This window comes from Trachypithecus francoisi, unplaced genomic scaffold, assembly GCF_009764315.1.
Source record: "Trachypithecus francoisi isolate TF-2019V2 unplaced genomic scaffold, Tfra_2.0 Lachesis_group2, whole genome shotgun sequence".
Taxonomy (NCBI): Eukaryota; Metazoa; Chordata; class Mammalia; order Primates; family Cercopithecidae; genus Trachypithecus; species Trachypithecus francoisi.
Window position 1 is genome coordinate 55,080,769 of NW_022681465.1, and position 9,681 is coordinate 55,090,449.

Consider the following 9,681-nt stretch of genomic DNA (forward strand, 5'->3'; position numbering starts at 1 on the left):
CCTCCGTCTTCCTCTTCCTCTTCCTCTTCTCCTTCTCCTTCTCCCTCTTCTTCCTCTTCCTCCTCCTCCTCCTCCTCTCCTTCTCCCTCTTCCTCCTCCTCCTCCTCCTCCTCTTCCTCCTCCTCCTCGGGCCTTACTATGTTCAGGCCTTGAGCTCCTGAGCTCATAGAATCCTCCTGCCTCAGCCTCCTGAGTAGCTGGGACTATAGCCTATAGCACCCACCTGGCATTGTCTTTCATCTTTAAGTATAGTTCAGTGAGCATACAATTCTAAGTTGAAAATTATTATCTCTAAGCATATTAAAGATATTATACAGTGTTTCCTGGCTTTCACTGTTACTATGACAGAGAATATTGTTCTTCTTTGTAAGTAATATATTTTCTCTCAGAATGCTTTAAAATAATCTCCTTATTTTATGGTTTCGCAATACACTGTAATGCCTAATTGTGTATTTCTTCTTATTTAACCTTCTCAGGATATATTGAGTTTCCTGAAAGGAAAAAGAAAAGCCTCAATGATTCTGAGAAATTCTTGGCCATTTAAAAAAATATTGCCTTTTTCCCATTCTATTATAAATTTGTGAGGCCTTCTCATTCTGTCCTCAATGTCTGTTAACCTCTTTTCACATATATCGATCTCAGCATCTCTCTGTGGTATATTTGAATTTCTTTAGATTTATCTTCCAGTTCAGTGTTCAGTGTTCAGGGTTCTGTTCACCTTCTTTTTTTTTTTTTTTTCTTTTTTTGAGACAGAGTCTTGCTTTGTTGCCCAGGCTGGAGTGCATTGGCACAATCTCCACACAGTGCAACATTTGCCTCCCAGGTTCAAGCAATTCTTGTGCCTCAACCTCCCAGGTAACTGGGACTACAGGCATTCACCACCATGCCCAGCTAATATTTTGCATTTTAGTAGGGACAGGGTTTCACCATGTTGCCCAAGCTGGTCTTGAACGCCTGAGCTTAGGCAATCCACCCACCTCAGCCCCACCAAAGTGCTAGGATTACAGGCGTGAGCCACTGCACCCGGACCACTTTATCATTTTTTTGACCTAAAGTTAAAATTTCCATTTCAATTATATATTTCAATTCTAGAAGTTTCTACTGGTTACTTTTTAAGTCTGGTAGTTTTTTTGGTTTTTTTTTCTACTGTTCCTTGCCCAAGTTTTCCACTTTTAAAATTTCTTTAAATATATGAATGGCTATGGTCTGAATGTTATGTCTTCCCCAAATTCATGTGTTGAAATCCTAAACCCCAAAGTGATACTATTAAAATACAGCATTTGAGAGGTAGTTTGGTCATGAGGGCTGAGCCCTTGTCAGTGAGATTGGTGCCTTTACAAAAGAGGCCCAAAGGAGTTTGTCCCTTCTACCATGTGAGGACACAGCAAGAAGGCACTATCTGTTGTGTTTTTTTTTTTTGAGACAAGGTCTTGCTCTGTGTCTGTCGTCCAGACTGGAGTACAGTGGTGCCATCTCAGCTTACTGCAGCCTTGACCTCCCAGGCTTAAGGAATCCTTTCCCCCCAGCTTCCCAAATGGCTGGGACTACAGGCACAAGCCACCAAGTTCAGCTACGTTTTGTATTTTTTGTAGAGACAGGGCTTTGCCATGTTGCCCAGGCCGGTCTTGAGGTGCTGGGTTCAAGCAATCCACCCAACTGGGCCTCCCGAAGTGCTAGGATTACAGACGTGAGCCACCTTGCCCGGCCAAGAAGGCACTATCTGTTGAACCAGAGAGCTGGCCTTCACAGATACTGAATCTGTTGGCACCTTGATCTTGGACTTTTTAGTCTTCAGAACTGTAAGAAATAAAAATTTCTGTTGTTTATAAGCCATCTGGTTTAGTTTATAGTATTTGGTTATAGTGGCCCAAACAAAACAAAACACAAAGCATACTTGTTTATATTTTGTCTAATAATTCCCAAACCTGAAATATTTGCAGGACTGATTTCACTATTCATTGCTGCTGCTGGTTCTTATTCATGATATATTTTCTTGTGTTTTTGTGATTTTATCATGAAGTCTGGTCCCTTGAATTTTGTGTGAATTCTTTGAGACCTTGGTTGTGGTCAAGGGCTGCCAGAAAGGATGGTGATGATTCTGCCAGTTGCCGACAGATTTTTTAATGAAGATCTCAAGTTGAGGTCAATTTGACCATACAAGCAGTATGAATTAAGACTGAAAACTCAGGTGATAGTGGACAATTTTTCCCCTGCCACCCAATGCCGAAGTGGAGACAGGCAATAAATTTTCTTCCTGTGTTCTTTAGGGCAAGCTTATTTCTTGTTCACTCTTACACTGAGGATAGTATAGCTCTTTGGTCTCTGCTTTATGCAAAGGTCTTCAGCCATACCGCCCATGGTATGTAGGCCCTTGACTTTATTTTCTGTTCCCAGGCAGCTCAAAGTTTTTAGGATTCAGCAGACACCCTCAGCTTCAGCACTGGATTGTCTTCTGAAGTGCCTGCATTCACTTAATATTTGGCCTCTGTAGGTTCTATACACTCATAAACTCAGTTATGCTTTTAAGGAGATTGAAAAATAAATGCATTCCACATTTTGGGGGTGTATTTTCAGTGGTAAGACAAATTGGAGGTTCACCTTCCTGCCTGAAACAAAATTTATGTCCATTTCTCTCTATATATATTCGCATTCACCGCCCTAGTCTAAGACACTATCATTTCTCACTACAAGAGCTTCCTAATTTCTCTCTCTGTGTTTACTCTTGTACTCCTACAATTTATTCTCCATATAGCAGCCAGAATATTGTTTTTAAAAGGGTTGTCACCAGCATGTCACTTCCTAGCTTAAAACTCCCCAATGAGGAGAGTAGGCAAATCTTTAAATAAAGAAAGTAGGTTCGTGGTTGCTTAAGGTAGGGTGGGCAGGGTGTTTGTGAGCATTGGGGATAGAAAGGATGAATGACTGCTAATAGGTATGGGTTTCTTCCTTTTTTTTTTTTCGAGACAGAGTTTTGCTCTCTTTGCCCAGGCTAGGGTGCAATGGCGCCATCTCAGCTCACCTCAACCTCCACCTCCCAGGTTCAAGTGATTCTCCTGTCTCAGCCTCCCGAGTAGCTGGGACTACAGGCATGTGCCACCATGCCCAGCTAATTTTGTATTTTTAGTAGAGATGGGAGTTCTCCATGTTGATCAGGCTGGTCTCGAACTTCTGACCTCAGATAATCCACCCAAAAGTGGATGGATTATCCACTTTTGGATAATTAGACCCCTCCCAAAGTGCTGGGATTACAGGTGTGAGTCACTGCACCTAGCTTGATATGGGTTTCTTTTGAAAGTGAGGAAGATGCTCTAAAATTGATTGTGGTTACGGTTGCTTAGCTCTGTGAATATACTAAAACCATTGAATTATACACTTGAAATAGTCAATCATATGATATGTGAATTATATCATGATACAGTTGTTATTTGAGAAACAACAACAACTTTCCAACAGGGAGAAGCACGTCCAGAATAGTGAACTAGGAACCTCTTTCATAATAGTAACAAAAACATTAGCAAAAATTATCAAAATAAGCTTTTTCAGAACTCTGGAAGTGAACCAAAGGCTTGCAACAATACAAGGATTGTTTATTCAAGAAAAATGGCTGAATCTCAGTAAAAACATGAGTTTTGTAGCATTTCAACTTGCCCTGTTCCCACTCTCTTCTCCAGCAGGTTCTAAGTAGTTTTGAAAATCAGCAACCTCATAATTACAGTTGCTGTGAAAAATAGCAGCCTAGTAGCCACTGGGTGGGGTGGGGGTGGGAATGGGGAAATTGGAGCTCTCCCCCAAAAAACATCCCCAGAAAACGATCACTGTTTTTCCTGCTTGGCAGCTCTCTGGAAAAGCCTCTTTCTAAAGGTTGTCTTTGATTTAGCACTTATTTAGTGCAAACAGCCCCATCTCCACAGTGTTGTAGAAAACAATCAGCAGCAATTGTTTAACATCATAGCTGCCTGATGGATTGACACCAGTTGAGGCAAACAAGAAGCTAGGTAAAAAAAGGGAATAAGGAGAATCGTGACCCCTATGTTCATGGATCAGGAAACTTAATGTTGTTAAGATGGCCATATTCCCCAAATTCATCTACAGACTCAACACAATCCCTATCAAAATTGCAGCTGGCTTTTCTGCAGAAATTGATGAACTAATACTCACTGTGAGATTCATACGGAAATGTAAGGGAAAATAGAGAAGAGAAAATAAACTTGAAAAGTGTGAGGACTTACACTTTCTGATTTCAAAACTTAGTACAAAGCTATAGTAATCAAAACAGTGTGGTACTGGCATAAGGATATACATAAGGATCATTGGAATAGAACTGAGAGTCCAAAAATATACTATTATATTTGTGGTCAATTGATTTCAAAAAGAAAACCAAAACAATTTAATGGAGAAAGAATACTCTAAAATTTTCAACAAACAGTGCTGGGAAAACTGGATATCCACTTGCAAAACTTGATGTTGGATTCCCTACCTCCAGTCATAAACAAAAAAGTAATTAAAATTGAATTATGGGCCAGGCATAGTGGTCCACACCTGTAATCCCAGCAGTTTGGGAGGCCGAGGTGGGCAGATAATCTGAGGTCAGGAGTTCTAGACTAGCCTGGCCAACATGGTGAAACCCTGTCTCTACTAAAAATACAAAAGTTAGCCAGGTGTGGTACAGCATGCCTGTAGTCCCAGCTACTTGGGAGGCTGAGGTGAGAGAATGGCTTGAACCTGGGAGATGGAGGTTGCAGTGAGCCAAGGTTGCGCCACTGCACTCCAGTCTGGGCTACAGACTCTGTCTCAAAAAAAAAAAAAAAAAAAAAAAAAAATGTGAACCTAAGTATAAGAACTAAAAATATAAAACTCAGAAGAGGCCAGGCGCGGTGGCTCAAGCCTGTAATCCTAGCACTTTGGGAGGCCGAGACGGGCGGATCACGAGGTCAGGAGATCGAGACCATTCTGACTAACACGGTGAAACCCCGTCTCTACTAAAAACTACAAAAAACTAGCCGGGCGAGGTGGCGGCGCCTGTAGTCCCAGCTACTCGGGAGGCTGAGGCAGGAGAATGGCGTGAACCCGGGAGGCGGAGCTTGCAGTGAGCTGAGATCTGGCCACAGCACTCCAGCCTGGGTGACAGCGCGAGACTCCGTCTCAAAAAAAAAAAAAAAAACTCAGAAGAAAACCAGACCTTGGTGATATGGTTTGGCTCTATGTCCCCACCTCTCTCATGCCAAATTGTGATTCCCAGTGTTGAAGGAAGGGCCTGATGGGAGGTGATTGAATCGTCGGGGCAGACTTCCCCTTTGCTGTTCTCGTGACAGAGTTCTCATAAAATCTGGTTGTTTGAAAGTGTAGAGCATCTCCCCATTCACTCTGTCTCTCCTGCTCCACCATGTAAAGATTATGCCTGCTTCCCATTCACCTTCTGCCATGATTGTAAGTTACTTGAGGCCTTTCAGCCATGCTTCCTATACAGCCTGTGGAACTGTGAGTCAATTAAACCTCTTTTGTTTCTTTTTTGAGATGGAGTCTCTCTCTCTTGCCCAGGCTGGTATGCAGTGGCACGATCTTGGCTCACTGCAGCCTCTGCTTCCTGGGTTCCAGTGATTCTCCTGCCTCAGCCTCCTGAGTAGCTGGGATTACATGTGCCCACCACTGTGCCTGGCTAATTTTTGTATTTTTAGTAGAGTTGGGGTTTCACCATGTTGGCGAGGCTGGTCTTGAACTCCTGACATCAGGTGATCCGCCTACCTTAGCCTCCCAAAGTGCTGGGATTTTTATAGGCGTGAGCCACTGCATCTGGTCTAACCCTCTTTTCTTTATAAATTACCCAGCCTCGGGTAGTTCTTTATAGCAGTGTGGGAACGGACTGATACACTTGGGTTAGGCAGTGGTTTCCTAGATGTGACATCAAAGATAACACCAAAAACACAAGGATGAAAAGAAAAATCAAATAAGATGAACTCCATCAAAATTAAAAATTTTTGTGCCTCAAAGGACACCATCAAGAAAGTGAAATGACAAACCACAGAATGAGAGAAAACATTTGCAAATCATAAACCTGATAAGGAATTTGTATACAGAATAAATAAAGCCCTTTCAACTCTGCAATAAATAACAACCCAATTAAAAAATACAGGAAAAGTATTTGAATGGACATTTCTGCAGAGATCACATAACAAATGGCCAATAAGCACATGAAAAGGTGTTCTGCATCATTAATCATTAGGGGATGCAAATCAAAACCACAATGAGACTCCACTTTACACCCACTGGGATGACGAAAATAAAAAGGAGAAACAAAATCAAATGTTGCCAAGGATGTGGAGAATTGAAACTCTCATACATTGCTGGTTGGATTACCGAATGGTATAGTCACTTCGAAAAATAGTCTAGATATATACTCCTAGGTATATATCCAAGAGAAATGAAAACATGTCCTCACAAGATTATACACAAATGTTTACAGTAGCATTGTTAATAATAACCAAAAAGTGGAAAACACTCAAATGCCCGTCAACTGATGAATAAAATGTGGAATAGCCAGACAATGGATTATTATGGATGAATCTTGAAAACATCATGTTAACTGAAGGAAGCCAATCACAACCGCATATTGTATGATTTCATTTACATCAAGTGTCCAGAACAGGCAACTCTACAGAGACAGAAAGTAAATCAGTAGATGCCAGTAGCTGGGGGAAGGAAGGGATAGGGAGCGACTGCTTATGGGTATTGGGTGTCGATGGGGTGATAAAATGTCCTGGAATTAATGGTGATGGTTGTATAACTCTGACTAGATTAAAAGTCAGTTGTACACTTTAGAAGTGTGAATTTTATCCTATGTGAATTATATCTCAATAAAGCTGTTAGGGGAAGAAAACCAAAACTTTCCAATGGCTTCCTAAATTTTCCAATGTGATCTTGCCCCCACCTCCTCTCTGACCTCGTCAAATGTATTGTTAAATACATATTATGGGTCTCCTATGTGCTAAGCGCTTTTTAGGCATTTGGGGTATATCAGTGAACAGACAAGAATTCCCCCCCCCCATGGAGATTATTTTCTAGCAGAGAGATGGGACATAAATGACACATATAATAAATAAGTTAATATGGTAGAAGGTATTTTTAGTAGAGACGGGGTTTCACCGTTTTAGCCAGGATGGTCTCGATCTCCTGACCTCGTGATCCGCCCGTCTCAGCCTCCCAAAAAACTAGCTGGGCGAGGTGGCAGGCGCCTGTAGTCCCAGCTACTCGGGAGGCTGAGGCAGGAGAATGGCGTAAAACTGGGAGGCGGAGCTTGCAGTGAGCTGAGATCTGGCCACTGCACTCCAGTCCGGGCGACAGAGCGAGACTCCGCCTCAAAAAAAAAAATATGGTAGAAAGTGATAAGTGACACAGAAAAACATAAAGCAAAGTAAGGGGAACCAGGAGTGCCAGTGTTAGGATGAGATACAGATTCTATTTTAAATAGGGTGGTTAGAATAGCCCTGATGCAGCCCTTCTCTAGGCTTCAGCTACACTCCTTTCTGTCCCTCAAATATGGCAAACTCATTCTCTCTTGAGGGGTTTTGGCTAACTCATGACTGGTTCCTTTGTGTCATTCAGATTTTAGCTTAAAAATGTCCACAGAGACCTTCCCTTGATTATCCAATCTAAGGTAGCTACCCAGTCACTTGCATCATCTCTGTTGATTTCTTTTATATCACCTATTCATTGAATTAACTCATTCAACGAATGCAAATGCTTTCCACATTCTAAGCATTTCTAGGGATATAGCAATGAACAAGAATCAAAATTCCTGCCCTTATGTAACCTATAATCTGGTAGAGAGGGAACAAATAAAGCTATAGTGTTAGGTATTGGGATGAGGAAGGAAGGAGCTGCTCCTTCCTATAAGGATGGTCATAGAAAGACTCAAGCTGGTCATAGCAGATGCCTGGAGGAAATAAGGGGGTGTCGCTGTGGGGACTGGAGGAAATGTCAAGGAAAGAGCAACTTGAGATTCAGGCCTCATGGCTTGGAATGTAATTGTAGTGAAAAAAGAGACAAAAAGGTAAACTCATTTTTTTTTCCCCAGGGGAAAGTGAGACTGTTTAAAGCCATATTGAATTTGAGGTATCAGTGGAGCATCCCAGTAGGAACATCCAGCAGGCAGGTGGAAAGACAGGACTGAACCCTGGGATTTTAGGGCTAGCTGGAGATTTAGGAGTCATTTATGTAAAAGTGAAAGATAAGTTTGTAAGAAGAGATGAAATTTACAGAAGACTGAAGGAGCGCTAAAGACTAAGGGATTCAGCTGGGTGTAGTGGCTCATGCCTATTGTAATTCCAGCAGCTCAGGAGGCTGAGAAGGGAGGCTCGCTGGAGCCCCGGTGTTTGAGGCTTCAGTGAGCTATGATTGCATCACTGCACTCCAGCCTGGGTGACAGGGTAAGACCCCATCTAAAAAATTGTTTTTAAAGTCTTAGGGGATTCAAAAAATATTTTAGGATTGTAATAAAACATTTCTTGCTGGTATTTTTCCTAAGTCTCCTGTCCATTATTCAGCCCCATTATAATGCATGTGGCCTTGTCTGTCTTGTTGACTGCCACAATTTGAAGTGCATAAGAGTAACAGGAACATAGTAGTGCTTGGGAAACATACAAGATGAAGGAATACATTGTTTGCCTTCCACTTTAGGCATTTTTAGCTAAGAAAATAACCAATGTCTATAGTTCCTTTTAAGAAACACTCAGCATCTCTCAGGATTTCTACCTCTGGTGCATTCCTTTCAGTGTCCGTACACGTGTTTAATGCTACATTCAGTACCTGCAATTTATTTCTAATGACTTCACTGCCTAATATTTATAGATCATTAAAATATAAGCAAAGTAGGCCGGGCACAGTGGCTCATGCCTGTAATCCCGGCACTTTGGAAGGCCGAGGCGAGCAGATCATGAGGTCAAGAGTTTCAGACTAGCCTGGCCAACATAATGAAACCCCATCTGTACTAAAAATTAGCCCAGCGTGGTGGTGCATGCCTGTAATCCCAGCTACTCAGTAGGCTGAGGCAGGAGAATCGCTTGAACCCAGGAGGCGGAGGTTGCAGTGAGCCAAGATCGCGCCACTGCACTCTAGCCTAGGTGACGAGACTCCATCTCAAAAAAAAAAAACAAAAATTTTATGCGCACACACACACACAAAGTAATCCAAGAAAGACAAAATGGATACCAACATCTTTGCACTGAAGACTACAAAAAGCATTATACCTTTCAGCTGACAGGCTGCAGACTCTACAAAGCCTTCTGCTCCTGATGGGACAGGTGAAATAAATCTGGGTGTGTTCAGACTAGATGACTAAGGCAGCATTACTGTCCTTTTCCAGCTGCATGGCTTGTGCAATTCCTTCTAAATGGCACTCATTTCCTTAAGCTCTGGGATGCTGAGCAGTATTGTCATCATGTTTTCCTCTCACACTGAAAAAAAAGAACAGCTCCTATTAAGACTAGAACTGTAGAGTTGTACAGATATGAAAACAGAGAAAAGTGTTTCTTTTCTTATTTGGTAAATATTTTGCTTTTGAGGCATCTGTAACTAATCACAGCTGTTTCCTTTAGTTACAAATGGATTCAATCAGGTAAAATTTGAAATGAAACACAAAACCACTAGAGTCATTCCATTATACAGTACAATGGTAGTGTTAAGCCT